At 43.6% G+C, this 20,835-nt stretch overlaps 1 long non-coding RNA gene across 1 annotated transcript in view; it reads left to right on the plus strand.

Annotated features, from left to right (window-relative positions):
- The window catches only part of LOC308585621, a 105,182-nt gene that overhangs the window by 62,546 nt on the left and 21,801 nt on the right, over window positions 1–20,835 (plus strand). Inside the window, exon 2 of the long non-coding RNA XR_014007546.1 lies at window positions 7,669–7,887. This is a non-coding gene — a long non-coding RNA (uncharacterized lncRNA). The remainder of the gene's footprint in view (window positions 1–7,668; window positions 7,888–20,835) is intronic.

The following is a 20,835-nucleotide window of genomic DNA, read 5'->3' on the forward strand; positions in this document are numbered from 1 at the left end:
TAAAAATACCCTCCCCCCCTCCCTGGAAAGGCAACCATTAAGCTATCAAAAACAGGAGAATCATACTCATATGGCTGTGCTTAGTGGTGCCAAACATGGACTGACAAGGCAAACCAGCTTTCCTTCCTGCCTTCCTTCCTTCTTTCCTTTACCCAATGTGGTACTTAAGTGGTAGAAAAACGCAACTGGCCAGACACAGCTGTATATCTCCTTCCGCAGGCAACTCCTTTAGTTAGATGAGCTTCCTCTTTGAAAGGACAGGCAAAAAAATAGAAACCAAGAAGCCAGGTGTTATGTGCCTTCTTTGCACAAGGGTTTCTATGCAGGAACCACTGGCATGATTGTTTAAACATGTGCTTTGTGTATATTGCTCACTGAGACAGCACTACCTGCATGTTCATTCGGAGAGGAGAGTATTCATGCTGAATCTGAACAGTTTAACTTGACAGGCTGCTATAAAATCAGCCACTGACAAAGGGTACAGACACTGCGGTTTGCTGACCCAAGTACGATGCCTTACATGGCATCAAGAGAAGATCTTTAGAACAGCATAAAACCCCAAGGACTGTTGACTTTTTAGCATAGCAATGTAAGTGTGGTGGGGGAACAATGTCCTTTCATAAAACTCTGAATTCTAAACAACAAATGTTTGGCCTGTGAGGCCGCAATGTTCCCTAGGAAGCAGCAGCCCCATGAATAAATATGGACAGGTATTAAAAATAAGACCATTAAAATAGCTCCCACTATTTATGATTTAGCATAACTTCTTTTCTGAGGCTATTGGCTCTTGCTTTGGTGTGTGTCCATGACAGCAGTCTGTATCTAATACGGGACTCAGACAAACTCAGAATATCTGTTCCCTCAGGGGAGTCAGTGCTGCAGCTTCACATTTCTAATATTGCAAAGAAAGCTCTGTGATTTTGAGGAGTGCAGCCCCATCACAGTCCCTAAATATCCATCATCAAGTTGAACTTGGAAATATGCAGGCTAGTATAGAACTCGGGCAGCTGCTATGCATATTTAGCTAAATCGTTGTTCTTAAATAGAGGCTGACATATATGACTAGGGGCCAGTTTATAAACTCAGTGGAATTCTTTATGGTTTTAATTGTTTATATTGTTGTGCACCATGGGGGGGGTTGAGAATCTTTGGATCTGAAAGGGGGAATATAAATTAAATCCACCAAACCGGTTTTTAACTTTTTCCAGGACTGGACCATCTCAAACTCCAAGGGGAGGAGAGCTACATATAGGGATGCTCCCATAGGAGTAAAACACTGCCAGATATTCTCCAACTTCAGTTTGGAGGGGGGGGAGTCATGATTTCTGTGAAACATTTTCTAAAAATAACTTTCTGCTGCTGCTACTTCTCAGCACTGTTTTATCCTGCCTGCTGTTTCTTCCTCCTTCTTGGATTAGTCACATGGATAATCCTAAACAATCAAGGAGAATATAGTAAATGGGAAGATAACACAACAGTACGGTTTCAAGTTTGGTTATGTAAGAACACCATCAAAGCCAGTGCTTCCTGAGATAGTCACATGACTGATCCCACTCAATCAAGGATCAAACAGTGAATTGATAACATCACAACAACACAAAGCCTATCAGGATTTGGCTACTACATGATGATATCACTAGAATACATTAAGACAATTGAATAGAAATAGAGCTCAATGGAAATGAATAGGCAGACAGTCTCTCAAAAGTGTCAAAAACAATAGAAAAATGTTCATTAAAATTGAGAAGACTTTAGCCTTAGATTTACTTGCATACATAACAGTACCACATCTGGGAGAAGGCTAAACTCTTTCTCTGACTTGCTATTGTTCCTTTGTAAAGGGAAACCCCCTTCCCCCAATTGGGAAGCACTGTTCAGGTTGAGCCTCTATCAAATATACACTTTTTACATAAACATACACATATCCATCTATAAAGCAAAGTACAGTGGTACCTCAGGTTACATACGCTTCAGGTTACATACGCTTCAGGTTACAGACTCCACTAACCCAGAAATAGTGCTTCAGGTTAAGAACTTTGCTTCAGGAGGTGAACAGAAATCTTGCTCCGGCAGCACGGCGGCAGCGGGAGGCCCCATTAGCTAAAGTGGTGCTTCAGGTTAAGAACAGTTTCAGGTTAAGAACAGACCTCTGGAACGAATTAACTTCTTAACCCGAGGTACCACTGTATAGGATCAGGCCTCCTTGGGCTATGTTTAGTAGCCGCTGTTATTAATATTTTGCATTTATAAAGCACAAATTATTTTTCAAAGCAATGCCAATGCACCCAGATTCAAATTTGGGAGTTTCAGTTTCACAGTTCCATCTCTGAGCCATTACGCCGCACCAACTCGCACTAGCTAAAATAGAGAAAAAGGTTCTAACTGTCCATATTTCAAACACTTTGCTGTCAGGCTCTACCCAGACATTTTGGTAAGGGAGAGTAAAGACTTCAATAGAGATGGCAAAATCCACAGCAAGATTCACCCTTGGATGTATTCATAATTAACCTTCCCCAAGCTTTGGGAGAAATGTCAAACATGGTGTCAGATGTTTGCTATTGGTCTAATTAGACCCATGCTTTCCCTCCAAGAAAGATGTAGTAAAAGATAAAGAAATGCCTGGAAGTGAAATTATGGAAGAGAATGGCTACAGTGAAGATTGAACGTGGTTGATGTAGAATTAGAATATCTAGGAAAGTAGGGGATTTTGATCTTCATGGCTCCTTTCAGAAATAAGCAACATGGACACAGCAATGCCTTTCTTTAGATATGTAATAAGCATCAAAAGTGGTGCTTTTGTGTGAGTGCCATTCCCATGTATGGTGATTATGGAACTTCCATCTCCATGGGGCAGAAAATGTGTGTGATTGAACAAAGGATTCCCTTGACAGCAATGCAGTTAAATGCTTCACTGGCCCAACACGCACATCTCTCCAATCATCTGTCACTCCAACAGTTTCAGTGGCATCAAGGGAATGCATCTCACAACCAGAGAGAAAAGGAAAAAAGCAATTCCACAGCATGTTACAACAATTGAAGGCTTGTTCACACAATCGGGGCCCTTCAGGCAGAAGGAGAGATTGTCCAGAGCTTTGTGGCTGGACGTCTCTGGCATGCTGATACCACCTAGCTCTATACAGTATTACCTTAACTAAGCAACCAGGACCAGTTGTCATGGTTCTGAATGGATGTCTGGAAGCTGCAGCCAATGTGGATGAGGGTGGATGAGAAATTGAAATGGAACCGAGAACGGAGAACAGAAGCAATATTGGTTGGAGCACAGATCTGGATGGATCAGATTACTATTTTGATCCATTTCAGTTTTGCATGTTATGTCCCATTTCCATATCGATTTGATGTTTTTAAAAATGGGGTTTTGCACACATTTTAACCAAAACCAAAATTTGCTTTTATATGCAAGCATTTACATGTGTATTTTGGTAAATTAAACACACACACACATACACGAAATATATCGACAAAATTCAGAGAAGAGTGAAAAATCAAGGGTAATTGGATTGTGATCCATGTAGTAGCCTGGGAAGCATGAATCTGGTCAGTTTTCTTAAAATTTTCTGACCAAATAGGTCCCCTGGCATCTCTACTGGATTGCATATATGTTACTGCATCTGGGGCACTTCTTGGGCATCCTTCTGGCATCCTGTTTTGTTGGATAACCAAGTGGCAGCATTAGCCAGGAATGCTTTTTATCAGCTTCATGTGATATGCTGGCTACCTCCCTCTGTTTCAGAGACATGGCCTTGCCACAAGGGGAGTGTGTTCCTGTTGGTTATCCTGGACTTCTCAATGGCTTCCGATAAAACTAACAACCAATATCCTTCTAAGCCACATATCACTCTTTTATAGCGATTCTGATTCTTCCTGATCGGTAGGTTTGAAGAAGTGCCATTGACAGACAGTGGCTCGTCCTTGTGACATTTGACTTACAGGGTTCTGCAGGGTTCCATGTTGTCCCCCCATGCTGTTTAAGCATCGACACCGGGGTGGGAAACCTCTGGCTTGGGTGAGGGGTGTGAAATGTCTCCACCTGACCCTTGGGAATATCCCCATTGCCACACTCTTCTTTGGCTCTGTTCCGCACCCTCCCCAAGTGCTTTGCCTTGACTGGAATGTGTCACTAAACCATGATAATGCCTTCCGTTAGCCTGGATGGAGCATGGGTATGTAGAAAACTCTGGCCTTTCCATAGCTGAAATGTAGCCTGCTGTGGAAAGGTAAGAGTCAAACCTATTGCTCCGCCTGCTTTTTGCTCTGGTCAAACCTATTGCTCCGCCTACTTTTTGCTCTGGTCTCATCCAGCATCAGCATCAGGCATCTGGCCCCTGGAAAGCTGCCCTCAGGCTGAAAAGGGACCCCAATCCCTGATCTGCATGAAACCGTTGGGATATGATGTCCAAAGCTTCAGGGGTACATCTATCAATGTAATCGCTGTATGTGCACACTCATGATAACTGATCTCTGTGACCGAGTCACACTGAAACCAACAGAAGAAATTAGGTGCAACTCAAATATCCCAAGGCTTTGGATTGGGCTTAGTCATGGCTGCTTTTAGCTGGATTGGGGTTGCTATGCAGTACCAGTCAGAAATATGGAAGGAAGTTCAGCGAAGGATAAGCAAAACAAATAAGCAAAACTTCTAGTGCTAGCCAACGCCAACATACAAATTTGTTTTAAAAGCTGAAGGTCAGATCTGTGATGGTTTAAAATAATAATTTCAGCAACCCAGGAAACTGGCTGACAATGGTCATCTACTGCGATTCAGCAAATGATAGTACAGAACCACGTTTTATATCCCCTAAAAGGTACTGGCTCCTTCAAAGATTATTGGATTCTGGCAACATCCCACCAGTGTGGAAATGGAATAATTGCTACTGGTTCCTTTTTGTTCTTTAAGAGCTTCATATTTGACACCTGCAGAGCCTCATATAAGATAGGAATTCTGTTGGGGGTGGCATTTTATGCCTTTTTACTTTCGCTACAAATTATATCATGGCCAGATGCAATTAAATGAGATCTTGCACCCTGGAACCACTTTTGGAGAGAAGAGGTTATTTATTCAGAAAGAAAATTAAACTTGGGCAATCACTTTTTAAGATCTCCCCCTGTTAGATTTTTTGTATCTGCATGAAAATGCAGAGATCCCTGGGGTCCAGTTTCTTCTCCTGCTTGAGCCAGGTGCAAGGTCATAATTCTGTGTTTGCCATCTCACAGTATGCCGGCATGGAAATGAATGAACGTGTCGGCACCTTCTCCCCAGGATCAATTATGATAACAAGCTTAATTTTCCCAGAGCTGCTGAGCATCTCAGAAAAGAAAGCTGGCCGCCATCGGCACCTACTGGTTTTCCCTACCAAGATAACGAGACTTAGGTTTGAGAGATTGCTTGGAAGTCCCTTGAACAAGCCAACATCTCCCCAACACTCTTTGAAAGTGCTGATGACTACAACTCCCAAAGAAAAAATATGTTAGGATCAAACTAGGCATGACGGCAACAGCCACACTTGTTTACATAGGTGTCTGTCTCATTCACGTGTAAAACAGAATAGTTGGATGTCACCCTAGAGCAAATGTTTTGAATAATTTATTTTATGTAACTGATGGACAGAAAATTGGAAGTCCTTTTTATTTTTTTGTCTTTCTCTCCCCTTTCCTTTCCTTTTTTCTTCTTTGGTGTCCTCTGCTCTGGGCTGTTACTGTGGCCCACAGGAAGGTGGTGGATAGTTGGTGGAAGAGCCCTGAAGTAAGGAAGTGAAGATCTCCCAGGGCGAAAGTCTGGGAGAAGGTGAGAACTGGGAGGGTCCACCACTTTCTGTAAATGAAGAGCTACCTTTGAGAGAGGAGCCTACATTTTCTTTTCTCTTCCTTTCTCTGTTTTTGTTTTTATTTAGTTTCTTTTCTTGTATTATGAAAAAGCTTTAATAAAATCTTATGGGGGAAAAGACATTTATCTGTGCCATTAAGCCCACAGAATATGCTGCCCAGAGCCTGTCTCTTCACTTCACACTTGTTTAATACCTGATTTCTTCAGTCTCCAAAACATTACAATAATGGATAGGACATTTGAAAACAAATTAATGGTGCCGTGTGCTCAGCTTCTCATACTTAGCGATGGAAAGATCTGTCAATTTTGGTTTCTCTCAGTTTCCCATTCTTCCTCTCTGAAGTTCAATTCACCACATTTTTGAAGTCCTCATGAAAGATTTCCCACATTTAAGTGCTCATTTCTCCCAACACACACATCTTTTGTATGTAACTTTGTCTAACATTAACACATATTTGTATGTTACGTTCACAATTATGTGCATTTCTGGGCACACTTCCCCCTAAATATTTTTGCACACAATTTTTCGCTAGAGAAGTGCACCACAAAATTCAGAGAAATGCAGAGAGAGCGCAGTTTCAGTTCACATATTGTTTGGGGAAGTGTGGATTACGTAGGTTGGCCTAAAAATACAACCTAACAAGTTTCTCCTCCATCCCAATACACCCTCCAAGGCAGGAGTGCCAACAAATAAAATATGGTGGAGGCCCAGGTAAGCCCCACCCCTCATAATCGATCGCATGATGCAGGGCACATACACCATTTGAATGGGAATACTCATCAACTTTGTGGGGGCCCAGCCCCCTCAAATGTTTTATTGTGGGGGTCTCAGCCCCCACAGCCCCTAGCAGTTTCCTCCTATGCTCCAAGGTGTTTTCCTCTAGCTAAATTCTTTACTACCACTTGGTTGCTTCATTGACTACCTCTGAGAAGTTGGTTGCTGCAAAGATAAGTTAGAACATCCTTTAATACCAATTTTCAAAGACCTGTCTGACTTCAGACTTAAGAGCCATTCCTTGGGTGGCTCTTTTCGGAAGGAACGTTCTAGGGTCTTTGGTGACTAACTCATAGGCAGCCTCTCCCTCTGTGGCACCCACACAAAGTGAGAAAAAGTCAGCTCAGCTCCGTCTATGGATCAGGATGCAGTGAGGTGTAAGAAAGGCCAGGCAAGGGTCAGGAGCAACCATTGTCTTACTGTCAGAACACTAATCACTCTCCCCCAACATCAATCTCCCATCCCTGGCAGCAGAGCAAATTCCAGCCAGTGAATAGAAAGTTAATTTTTCACATATCAGTAAATACCGACCAAACCCATCAGTTTCCAGGCAGTACTTGGGAGAGAATGAGAAAATGAAACATGGCTCTGTTTCCAGCAGATAAAAAAACTATATCTATACTATTCATTTATATTACACCGAATTTTTCCTGGGAAGTAATTGCTAGCAATAGGCACTTCAAGAGTGAAGCCAGTGGTAATATTTACGGCACAGAGCAAATATGCACAAGGTCTGGGTAAGCTGCAAAAACACATTAAAACATCCCATCTTTAAAAGAACAGATTATGGATTTGGAGCTCTCTTGTGAAATGATTCGTTATTTAAAAACAAGAGACAAAATTGAAAGAATGCGCTTCGTTCTCCAAGACAAAAATGAGGATGCAGGAAAGGGATCTCCTATTCCCAGATTTGTACATTGTCTGCTGTAGATTTTCTCTCTGCATAGAGCAGGAATGGGCAGTTGTCCCTCCTTACCATCTAGGAGAAAGTAATGTAAGACTCCAGCAGATATACCCTAATTTATTCTATTTTCACTCTTCTTCTTTTTAGGTGATGAATCATGTGGCAGTGCATTGAAAGCTCTGCGCAGAGGCCCTGCTTCAGATGTGCTTTAGGGTCTTTCAGAAGCCCATCCCTTTCCATCCCATGAAGAATTTTTCTCTGGTGGGAAACATATGAATTGAGGTCAACAACTGTGCTCACCAGCACACTCACAATGAGAATATATTATGACCTGGCAAGCGCACTGTGGTGAGGACAAAGTGACTGGTAAGGGCACATTTTTAACTTTGTTCTGAGTTTCTCACTGCTTCTGAGCACTTCCCAAACCCAGTATGACTGGCAAGAAGAGCTTTCGCCTCCCCCCCCCCAAAACAACATCAAAATATCTGCAAATCTGTAGGCAAAATCTGTATGAGAACTTTCAAGTCTAGGATGCAATTATTCACTTTGAAAGGCAACTGGTTCCATTGCCATTTGGAATGCGAATGCTTCAGACTTGTTTGTGTCTCTTGTCTTGACAGTAATGCTTTTGGTTGGTGTGGGATCTCAAAAGCTGTCGATTGTCAAACTCTACCACTGCATTGTTCGTGAGTCTTGGTGAACTCCCTTGGGAGGGGCTAGGGGTGCGGTTAAAGGGACGAAAAATTAGAGAGAGGTTTTCTGGTGTTCTCTGATGCTCTCTGAGATGAAGAAGAGGAGGAGTTTGGATTTGATATCCTGCTTTATCACTACCTGAAGGAGTCTTAAAGCAGCTAATATTCTCCTTTCCCTTCCTCCTCCACAACAAACACTCTTTGAGGTGAGTGGGGCTGAGAGACTTCAGAGAAGTGTGACTAGCCCAAGGTCACCCAGCAGCTGCATGTGGAGGAGAGGGGAAGCGAACCCGGTTCCCCAGATTACGAATCTACCGCTCCTAACCACTACACCACACTGGCTCTCATGTACTTTCCACTGCCTTATCATAATTCCACCTATTTGACAGATTTTGAAGCACATACCTTGTGTTAATCATAGTACAATTTGATCTTCACATTTTTTTTCTGCTGATATTTTATTGGTATAGATTAGTTTGAGAAATACAGCGGTACCTCAGGTTACATATGCTTCAGGTTACAGACTCCACTAACTCAGAAATAGTACCTCAGGTTAAGAACTTTGCTTCAGGATGAGAACAGAAATTGTGCTTCGGCGGCGCAGTGGGAGGCCCCATTAGCTAAAGTGGTGCTTCAGGTTAAGAACAGTTTCAGGTTAAGAACGGACCTCTGAAACGAATTAAGTGTTTAACCCGAGGTACCATTGTATTTGTTGGCTAGCTAAACATGGTTGCTTTTGTGATAATCATTCTCATTTATCAAAGCATGTTTTGAGTGTGATATGCTTAGGGAAATTTAGGATTTCCCTGGGAGTGACTCCCATTGAACTTAATGAGATTTACTTCTGTGTAGATCTGAGACATAGGAGGAGCATTCAGCCCTTTACTTGGTTGAATGTTGTCATTTTGTTAGCTACCAATTATAAGTGCAGTTCTAATCAGGTCTATCCAGAAGTTAGTCTTACTGAATTCAGTGTGCCTTACTCCCAAGCAAATGGGGCTAGAATTGTAGCCTTAGGCAATGTTTTGATTTATTTGGTGTATTTACATATTTGGCATATTCACATTTACAATTGTTGCAGAACTGACATTTTGATGTTTGGGTTTACAGACTCTGAACTGCTTTGAGCATAATTTATATAAAAAGAAAAAATAAATCGTTATGGACCCTCTAACAATTATTTTTGGAATATGTAAATACGTTATACCCCCTGGTGATAGGGGAAATAATTATTGATCTATTGACAGGGGCCTAATTATTTATCATGGGAACAAATATTCTGCGATATCTAAAGAATATTCCCCTCTAAATTTGCAAATAATAAACTAGAAGGTTTTTTTGCTGATGGGGTGTGGGGGCCTTGAATCAGTCTAGATGCATGTAAAAAAACAAAGTTTCACCATTTCCCCACCCCCAAAAAGAATAACTGTGATTGGAGTGCTCTGGATAAATGATTTACTTTGATTAAAACCTAGACCTGTTCATCAAAATGAAAGATTTTCCCTCACCTCTTCTGCCCTTTCTCACTCATGCTCAGAGCATTCTCTGGGACAGCTTAATCTGTTTTGCTTTTTAAAAGTGCAGTGTTTTGGGGGCACCCAAGTCCACAGAGTGACTCAGGACTTTTGAGACGCCTTTTAAATGATGCCATTTGACTTAGGAATGTGATAAACTTGCCTGAATTGTTCCCGCCTGACTCATAATTCGGAAAGCAACAGAGGTGATGCACAACCCCTAATAAATACATTCAGAATACATAAAGTGAAAAGGACTTGTCTATGGAACTGCCTACAGAGCATCAAAGTGCTGACAGAACAGATTGAACATTTCTGCTATAGATGATCCCGGGAGGGTAAAACTAATAAGAACCAAAGATAATCAAATTTAATTTTTAAAAGGAACAATAAAACAATACTTAATGTAATCGCCAAACCATAAAATCTGGATGCACTCACAAAATTAGCAACAATTTAGCAATTTTTTCCCCTTGCTAAATTGCAATGAGAGCATAAACTAGACTACGAGGAGGAGTTGCGGAATGGTTAGCTCCCCTATCAAAACCGATTCTTGTTTCAGTTTTTAAACTTGCATGCAAAATGTAGCTTGAGTTTAGACGACATGGTACAAATTTGATGCAATGAATTATGAATGGAACATCTATATAAAATGAACCAATTCCTTTGTGCTGTGCACAGAAGTGAAGGCCTGGTCCTTTCTCCATCATGACCTCTGTACGCCCTTTCCCACAGAACAACTTTGTGAGGTGCCTCTCTTCCCTCCTTTGTGAGGTCCCTCTCTTCCCTCAGACTGCAGGGAGATAGTGATCAGGGGCGTAGGAAAGGGGAGCAGTGGGGGCAGACCGCCCCGGGTGCCCTCACTGAGGGGGGTAACATTCGGCACGCCACCCGCCTGCGACTCCCAAGCTTACCCCAAGCTGTCGGGGTAAAGTGGAGAGGTGGGCCGCTTTGCCACCGTTCTGTACTCAAAATTATCAAAATACATTTAGAAGTGCGTATTGTGAGGAGAAAACAAAGTTCAGAAGTGCGTCAACTGAGAGAAAATTGTATTTAAATGTGAGTTTTCATGAAGATCAAAAACATGGCAGATCAATGCAGAATTTGGCGCAAGCAAAAGTGACCCAGACCTGAAATAGACAGATTCCCCCACTCGCAACACAATGTTTGCTTCTTCCACAAAGCCTTCAGATTTACCCCTCTGTTCTCAACCATAAGGACCCTGACCATTAGGTCCAGTCGTGACTGACTCTGGGGTTGCGGCAGTGGCGTAGCGTGGGGGGTGCAGGGGGGGCCGGCCGCACCGGGTGCAACATCTGGGGGTTAGGGTGCGCAAATCCACGGGTTAGGGGGCGCAAATCCACGGGTTAGGGGGCGCAAATCCATGGGTTAGGGGGCGCAAATTACTTGCCTTGCCCCGGGTGCTGACAACCCACGCTACGCCACTGGGTTGCAGCACTCATCTCGCTTTATTGGCCGAGGGAGCCAGCATACAGCTTCCAGGTCAAGTGACCAGCATGACTAAGCTGCTTCTGGCGAACCAGAGCAGCACACGGAAACACTGTTTACCTTCCCGCCGGAGTGGTACCTATTTATCTACTTGCACTTTGACGTGCTTTCGAACTGCTAGGTTGGCAGGAGTAGGGACCGAGCAACGGGAGCTCACCCCGTTGCAGGGATTCGAACCACGACCTTCTGATTGGCAAGTCCTAGGCTCTGTGGTTTAACCCACAGCACCACCCGCGTCCCTGTTCTCAACCATAATTAAGGTTAAATACATATAACTGCATTTGTTCACATTCAGACCCCATATTATCCAGTTCCCCCCTCCCCATTGCTCTCTTCGGATCTGTTACCCTTGCTTATCCTCGCCCATAGTCCCAGCTTAGACTGAAAGCACTGCACAACAGGGGCTTGTTCTTTGCTCATGTAACATTGCAAAGTGATAGATGGCCTATATAAATAAAAGAATAAGAATCATCATACACATTTGTATAATGCAGAGAAACTCTGCTCTTTAAATGCATGCACACTGTTTACAATTGATAATGCCACATGTTTATTGTGCCATTCAAATTCCAATAATTTTCATGCCTGAGCTTAAAAGTGAAATATGACAGCTCTGAAAGTCGCATGCCTCAGAAACTTCATGCTCAGATACTTCAGCATGATGCTTAAATGGTTAGATGTCTTGATGCAATAATTTTACGTTCCAAACCACAACGGGAGGAAACCAAGTCAGGCTTCATGTTTTTAGTCTCTTTAGCCAATATTGTTAACTGGGAATGACTCCACACTAGTAAACTACGCCGCAGTTGTATTCAGAAAGCGAATCGCTTTAAAATAAATAGATTTTAGAATGGAGACACATTGACTTGATGGATTCTAAAATAGAGAGAAGTTGAAGCAAAAGGTAAGCGAGAGGCAGATGTGAGAAATCACCAACCAGCCAGCATGCAAAAACTTGAAAGTCTCCTTTCTCTGTGTGATAGAGCCTCATAAATAAAAGCTACCAAGAAGTCTGCAAATTTAATTTTAATACCAAAATATGCTGGACAGCCTGCACCTGCCATTGCTTCACTTTCCCAGTGAAATATTAAATCAGATGCTTGATAAAATGCCAGAAGACCAGTGCTGTAATGAAAAGGAACACTTGTTAATATTACATCTGCCACTATACATTATATCACCTCGGCTAAACTATGGTGTTTTAGGATGACATTAGTAGCAGACTGATTTAATTTCAGTTTTAAAGGGGGAATATGCAATTTTAATTCCATTTACTTAGGCCAGTGCCAATTTCAACTTAGAAATGCCAGACAGAAAAGGAATGGACAAATGAGGTGGCATGATTGAATATTGATAAGTCAATTTTTAATTTATCAAGGTTATAGAGAGGTGCTGTGCTTGCACCGCATACCAATGAGGAGCCTCAAGAGCTGAGAATTGGCAATGTGTGTCACAAACTGTACTCCAGGGCTGACGGAATGACACCGTGCTGGTCGTAATATTAGTGCTGGAAACCTAGAATGGAACTGTTGAGTGCAGAATGTGAGGTAACTGCAACAGGCTCCATCCTCCAAAAATGGCACCCGTGCTGCATTCTACACCTCCATAACATGCAGAAAGACTTCTCTCATTGGCTCCTGACAATTGCTGGAAGTGTAAACAGGTAGCTGAATCTTTCTTTCATACATGGAGGACTTCTAAAAAAGCGAGGGCATTTTGGGAAATTATACCCGACAAGATAAAAAAAAAAAAGTTTAAAATGAGTATAACAAACGAACAAGCAAAACCCTGAAGTGTTTTTGTTAGGGATTACAGGGGCAGAAATCTCCCACTCCAAAACTGTTGAAGTTGTTCATGTATACAACAGCAGCAGCTAGAATTCTTTATGTGCAGAAATGGAAGGAAGACGTTCCCACCAAAGAAGAATGGATAAGTAAGATAATAAACTACCGTATGCAGAACTGGCAAAAATAACAGCAAAAGTAAAATAATCTAATGATGAGTGTTTTATGGAAGAATGAATGCCTTTTTCAGACTACTTAAAGAAATACTATAGTATGATGAACTCGTGAGCAGGATTTGAGCTATGAGCCATAGAAGTAATTAGATTATTATACTCTGGTTGTGATTTGATAGATAGAAGAAGGGGAGAAACAACAACTCCACGGAAAACGGGTTGGGAAGTTGACAAAAATAAGAAAAAAGACGTAACCGTGTTTTGATTATATATGCTAAAAATGTTGAAATTTAATAAAATATAATTGAAGAAAAAAGACTTCTCTCGATGGCTGATATGGAGCAGGGACACAGAGCAACACATATTTTGAAAGAGGAGGGGGAGAATGTAGCTCAGGGATGCTGTTTTCATCAGCAGCCCCATATCATACCAAACGGACATCCCTAAAAAATGGCACTGCTGCAGCCCAAGTTAAGCATTTGTAGATTACCACTGAGTTCAATGGAAAATACTGTGGAAGCTTGAACCTAACGAGTTAAGCTTTTCCCATGATGCTACACCATTCTGACGTCATTTTTAGAAGCTCGGGCGGAGCTTGGGCAAAGTTTGCCAGTCCCACTTCGAACTTTGTGGGGAAAAGACGTGGGCTTGGAATGGCTGCTAATAGCCCTGGAAAATCCTGAGAAATGTTGGAATAAATGCTGTATATAGACAAACCTGGACTCAGTGTGAGTTTGTCTGAATTCAAGCAACGTGACAGTTTTCACCGCTGTGCAAAACTCTGCTTAGCCGTGACGGAGAGCTCGGAGCAGAGCATGCGGCAGAAGAAGCGTGCCGGGCAAGGAAGAGCTAATTGAGGGCCATAAATCAATTAGCGGGGGTCACGGCTGATAAAATACGTCACAGGTTATGGGTCATCACCGCTTGTAAAACTGTCGAGCAGAGGCTTTGATCTGCGGTGTCGAGCAGAGGTGGAAGGCAAGCTGCAAGACGCAGAGAAGTGCCTATGTTGCTGAGAACAGCCAAGAGCTGAGGGCAGCTGAGGAATCGTTTCTCCGGACGGGTGCTGGATGAGCTGGTGATCTTGTGAGTACAGCTTGGGGGCCCCTTGGGAGAACGGAAGAGGATGGCAGGCTGCCAGGTCTTGGAGGACTGTGGGAGGCTCACTTTAAGAAGTTGGGCAACCTGGCTGCTGATCTAAAGTCTACTGTTCTGGGTGTCAGGAAGCCAGAGGCCGTTCAGCGCTCCAGGGTGTTTGTGAGGCTGGAGGCGGAAAGCAAGGGCCGGGAGATGGCTGCTACAGAACAGAAAGACAAAATGGCGCTGATCACCTACGTGAGAGCCGGTGCACAGCTGGGAAAGGCTGTGGGCCCCAGAGGGGGGGCAAAGGGACTATTGGCACTTGGAAATGTCCTGCTGTGTTTGCTGTGAAGCTTCAGCAGGAGGCCAGAGCCCTGGAGAAGGAATACAAAAGCCTAAAGATGGCTGGAGCCCCTGTCCCTGATGCTTTAGCCACAAGGAGTGCTGCTGAGCAGGTCGGGGGGGGGGGGGCGGAAAGTTCCAAAGGCAAGTTTGAAAAGTTTTCCACTGAACCTGCTGGGATGAAGCGGCAGTTCAGGGGGGGCGAGGCTGGTGGGAGGCGCCGTTCCGGAAGAAGGAAGGCCAAGCCAGCTGGGAGAAGCCCCAGGCAGTGTTTTTCCACTGGAGTTCAACGTCTGCGTGGCAGTTGCCCCCACCGGAGCAGAGAGACAAGACAGGATGTTTGTCAAGGTCAAACTGCTGAATTCTCATGGGAACCAGTCGGGTTTCCATGGCAACTGGTCTGGAAAAACAACCAGGCGTGAGACTAAGGCTGGTGAACGTGCCAGGTGCCAGCAAGAGACTCGTGGGACAAGGCCAGAGCAGAGTGTTGTTATTGGCTCTGCTGCTAATTGCAACTTGATTCCAGAGACATCTGCTGGGAAGCTGCGGAAATGCAGGGCTGTTTTGACAGGGATGACTGTTAGGTTCACAGACGGAACACAAAAATCAGTCTGTGGTATGGCTAACGTGTTTTTTCTCTCCTTCACAGGAGGAGCTAGAGATCTGCGTTGTGCCGGGACTGAATAGTTGTCAGTTATCTGTATCTGCTCTAACGAAGCAGGGGTTCAAAATGTGCTTTGAAAATGACACCAGTTCCATTTTCAGAGGGGGGCGACAACGGGTCAACATGCAGAGGGGGAACAACGTCTTTGTTCTGGAGTCACCTCTGGAGGGTTGTGGGAATGCTGGTAAAGCACAGGTGCAGTGTGCTAAGGCACAGGTGCAGTGTGCTAAGGTTCCCAGTCATGTGCAAAAGTTGCGCAGGTGCACAAAAGGGTGTAAAATCACACAATGTGGTGGGAGGTCCCAAGGGTGCAGGGCATGCAAAGGTGCAAAGGTGCTTGGTTTTCCCGGGTTTGGGAGGGTAACCAAAGAGCCCTTTGAGCTGGTTCTCACAGATCTGTCAGGACCCAAGAGGTCTGAGAGTCTGGGTGAGGCCAGGTATGTGCTGTCGCTGACAGGTGACCACAGCCAGGTTGGCTGGAGTTTCTCTCTCAAATCAGAGGGGGAGGTGACGCAACTGATCCAGGAATGGGTTGCGGGGGTGGAACGAAGGTTCTCCACCAGGGTGCAAGGGTTCAAGAGCGACCAAGGGTCACAGTTTACTGGGTCTGCTCTGGAGGAGTTTTTCAAGAAAAAGGGAATACGTCACCAGGTGACGGGTGCAAAGTCTCCTCAAGGGGAGGAGAGGGAGGCAGAGACTGATCCCGGTGACGGGGACAAGGTCCAGGGTCAGGGGTCAGGGCAGGTTTGGGCATCTCCAAGGGTTGTGAAAGGAGTGTCCAGGTGTGAGGCTTCATCTCCGGTAATGGAGAAAGCTCACGGAAGGATTGTCAAGTCAGAGGGGGAAACGTCTGACGGAGAAGACACAACTGCTGGCCCTAATGGGTCAGTAGGGTATCAGGTCACAGGTGCGTGGAAAAGTGTCGCACAGTGTGATTCTGGGAGTGTTGAAGGGGTTCAACGGGTTGTGAAAGGAGTGTCCAGGTGTGAGGCTTCATCTCCGGTAATGGAGAAAGCTCACGGAAGGATTGTCAAGTCAGAGGGGGAAACGTCTGACGGAGAAGACACAACTGCTGGCCCTAATGGGTCAGTAGGGTATCAGGTCACAGGTGCGTGGAAAAGTGTCGCACAGTGTGATTCTGGGAGTGTTGAAGGGGTTCAACGGGTGCCTGGGAAAGATGCTGGAAAAGAGCACAAGGCAAAGGGGAAGGTGTTGAACTCAAAAGGGTCTTGTCAGAAGGTGCAGCAAGGGGGGGTGTGGAAGCTTGAACCTAACGAGTTAAGCTTTTCCCATGATGCTACACCATTCTGACGTCATTTTTAGAAGCTCGGGCGGAGCTTGGGCAAAGTTTGCCAGTCCCACTTCGAACTTTGTGGGGAAAAGACGTGGGCTTGGAATGGCTGCTAATAGCCCTGGAAAATCCTGAGAAATGTTGGAATAAATGCTGTATATAGACAAACCTGGACTCAGTGTGAGTTTGTCTGAATTCAAGCAACGTGACAGTTTTCACCGCTGTGCAAAACTCTGCTTAGCCGTGACGGAGAGCTCGGAGCAGAGCATGCGGCAGAAGAAGCGTGCCGGGCAAGGAAGAGCTAATTGAGGGCCATAAATCAATTAGCGGGGGTCACGGCTGATAAAATACGTCACAAATACTACTATACATGCTTGAGTCTCCCATTGTTATCAATGGGGCAAAATGTGCTTAGCTGGCTGGCTGATTTCAGGAGAGCTTGCACAGGCAGCACTTCCCAGATAATTTATGCTAAAGTTTGCAATCTTTTATTATATTCCTTTAATCTCTCCAGTTTTGGAAGTCAGGCAATGTTTTGCCAAGTGGCAAATCTGGAGCACACAATTTTAAAAAGGGTTAATGTAGAAAGAAAAGTGCCAAAAGGTTTGTGGTTTTTGAAACGTCGTTGCTTCAAACCCCTTCATTAGAAGGCAGCTAAAAATATCTTTTGTATTTACCAAAAGGTGTTAATTGATTTGAATTGCCTGTTGCTGTTTTCATACCTCGTATTTATGCCTGCTTTTATGTTGTATTGTTTTCACTGTAATTGATTATTATTTTCCGCACGTATGCTGTCTTGAGCAATTTCCCATGGGAAAGGTGGCCTATAAATACTATGCAAATGCACAGAATCAAGTGCTATTGTTAACCAAACATTTAGTCATCGCACACACACATACACAAACCCCAACAGATTGTGCATCAACACTTTGCAGCTCATGATGCTGGATCTGTTTCAATTATTGTCACCTAGGGATGTGGACCAATTACTTGGGGAAGTGTGGCTGATCACCTGCCTTTTGACGCTGACCCATCTTAGCTTCTTAGAGCTTGCCAAATAGAATTGCTTGCATGGTTCCAGTGAGTGATTAATGCTTCCTTTGGAGGAGGAGCGTTGAAGTACAGTGGTGCCCCGCAAGACGAATGCCTCGCAAGACGGAAAACTCGCTAGAGTTTTCCGTTTTGGAGGTGCTTCGCAAAACGAATTTCCTATGGGCTTGCTTCGCAAGACGACAATGTCTTGTGAGTTCCTGTGGGTTTTTCCCCCTCCCCCTTTTTTCTAAGACGCTAAGCCGTTTATCAGCTGATCCGATCAGCCGATAAGCCGCTAAAAGCCGCTAATAGCGCTAATCCGCTAATCCGTCAATGGGCTTGCTTCGCAAGACGAAAAAACCGCTAGACGAAGAGAATCACAGAACGGATTCTTTTCGTCTTGCGAGGCACCACTGTAAGGGTAGGAAAATCTCAGCTAAGAAGCTCAAATCAATACTGTTGACTGCAGTGTCCTTCTGGAACGGCTCAGTGAGCTAGGGGTTGGAGCACTGTACTACAGTGGTTTGGGGTTTCTAAAGCAGATGGGGGGCTCCATAAGGAGAGAAGTCTCCCCACTTTGGGCAGTTGCCTTCCATTCATGGAGTGGGGTAGAGCTAGTGCACAGTGATACCTCGGGTTACAGACGCTTCAGGTTACAGACTCCGCTAACCCAGAAATAGTACCTCGGGTTAAGAACTTTGCTTCAGGATGAGAACAGAAATCGTGCTCCGGCGGCATGGAGGCAGCAGGAGGCCCCATTAGCTAAAGTGGTACCTCAGGTTAAGAACAGTTTCAAGTTAAGAACGGACCTCCAGAACAAATTAAGTTCTTAACCCGAGGTACCACTGAATTCATTCGCACAGGCCCATCTTGTCTGTTTTCAGACCCTGACATTAGAACACCTGACAAGGGCTATGAACTTTCTTCAGGGAAAAATCTCTCATAGTTTTAAAGCCAGCATCAAGGCAGTTGATCTGGGTTTTATTCAGCAATTTCCTCAAAAAGCTTGTTTGCCTTCCTCTGTTCTCATAGAAGCAGCGGGAGATCCTGCTAACACAGACTTTAAAAGTTTATTTTGGATGGATTATGGCTTTCCTTTTGAATATCCTATGAGGTGGGCTGATCAAGTTCCCTTCTCTAACAAAGCCTATCATTCTTTGTGATGGTCTCAAGGCTTTCACCTTAAAACCAGACAGATGGATGTTTGAGGAGCTGGCTTACAGAAAACAAACCCTCATGTAGTTGAAATTTCCATTTTTTCCATCTCTTGTCTATCCCATCACTATGACAGGAGACTGAGAGGAGATATGATAGGCATCTTCAAATATCTCAAAGGCTGTCACATGGAAGATGGAGCAAGTTTGTTTTCTCCTGCTCTGGAGGGTAGGACTGAAACCAATGGCTTCAAGTTACAAGAAAGGAGATTCCGACTAAACATCAGGAAAAACTTTCTGACAGTAAGAGCTGTTCAACAGTGGAACAGTCCCCCTTGGGAGGTTGTGAACTCTCACTCCTTGGAGGTTTTTTAAGCTCAACTGCTCCCTTTGACACACTGCCCCAGTAGGGTTTTTCGGATGTTCAATTAGGGTAGATGGAACATGCACAATGTGTGTTATGAACAGCCTCATTTGTTCCACAGATAGAAGAGAGACCTCTCTGCATGATCAGAAACCCTGCTTTATCATCTGTATCTGTAAGAGACACTCTTTGATCTTCAAACCACCAATTATAATTGGGAGGCAGAACCTGCCATTGCAATTCGACTTCCTTTGAATACTTTCTACCCTAGCTGAATATCTGAAAAGTCCCCAAATCTCTCTAATGATGGTCTCAGGCAGATCTGTGCTCAGCCACTTCAATCTATGGAACCTGAACATTTACAAGCACTTCATAATGTTGATTCTGCATGTGTCTTTCAGCCTTTCAGTGTGGCAGCACCTATACTTTGGAGCTCCCCACGTATTAACATTAGACAGATTTAATACACCTGCTAAAAAGCTTTCTTTTTATTTCAGCAAGCCATAATTTTGTTATGTATACTTAGTTTTTAAATCCCGCCGATTTTATCTGCATATTAGTGATAATCATCTTACTGTTTTATGTACGCTGCTTAGATGTCTTTTGAGTAAGCAGTTTATGAACCTTCTTAAATGAATAAAATAGACAGGCAGACACAATGTCATCTGCATATAGGCCATTTGTCTCAATGAGAAATAAGCTTTAAATCAGAGGTACAAGGAGATGTTCTTGGGAATAATCCAACTCAAAGTTAAGCACCTGTCCACAGGATACATTTAGGAGCATGCTTAACTCTTCTATTTAAACAAATAGAATGTAAACATGCTTATCTTGGACTTGATCAGGTTTCCTATATGTTGGATATGCACACTTAGGACTCAGGTCTACGGGGAAAAATGTATCATATTGATGCAGAAGCCAATGGTGGACGAAGAGGGGCCAAAGGATGCTCAGACGGATGCAACCCTATTGTCCAATTGCATGTTGACATTGTTTAGTTTGCTAAATATGCACATCAGGGCCCTGATAGGATAGACTATTGTGCCAAGAGTTTGGGAGGGCTATCTTAACTCAGCATAAATTCAGTGCATTAGATGAGCAGAAGGCTTGAATCTCTTAATGAGTTCAGTAACTAGGGAATGATACCAACTTAAAAGAAGTTATGAACCCAGTCCTTCTTCACTTCTTATTAATTGAAAACAAGACTTTTGAATCCTGAATTTATAATGAACAGCTTTTAATTTCCCCCAGACTTCATGCTTCTGAGAGCAAGGGCTTCACTTTGTACAGCTCCATGAAAATGGTCGGTGGGACTTAATGATGCATCCCCCTCTCTTGATAATAAAGATTGAGTCATGTGACCAGGATTACGTCTGATGCTATTAGGGCCTTTTTTGTGACAATTATTAATAATGCCATTAATGAGAAATTTGCCCCAGAGCATTTTATGGATGATAGGCAATGTATTCTGAACTATGCTCATCAGAATGGGTACTGAGAAAGAAATGAGAGCTTTGAACTACACAAAGGTTAGCAGCTAAAAACAATTATTTTGAGGGAATGTAATTGCCCGAAGAAATGCCCTCTTATATCCTGCAACTTACACCAGGATACATTAACATGTACATAGCAACTTCAGTGTTGGCGCTAACTAGAAATTCCTAGTCTATTCCACAAGCCACTTTAAACAACATAATGGAATTAAATTGGACTAC

This window comes from Podarcis bocagei, assembly GCF_964188305.1.
Source record: "Podarcis bocagei genome assembly, chromosome: 4".
NCBI classification, from domain to species: domain Eukaryota; kingdom Metazoa; phylum Chordata; class Lepidosauria; order Squamata; family Lacertidae; genus Podarcis; species Podarcis bocagei.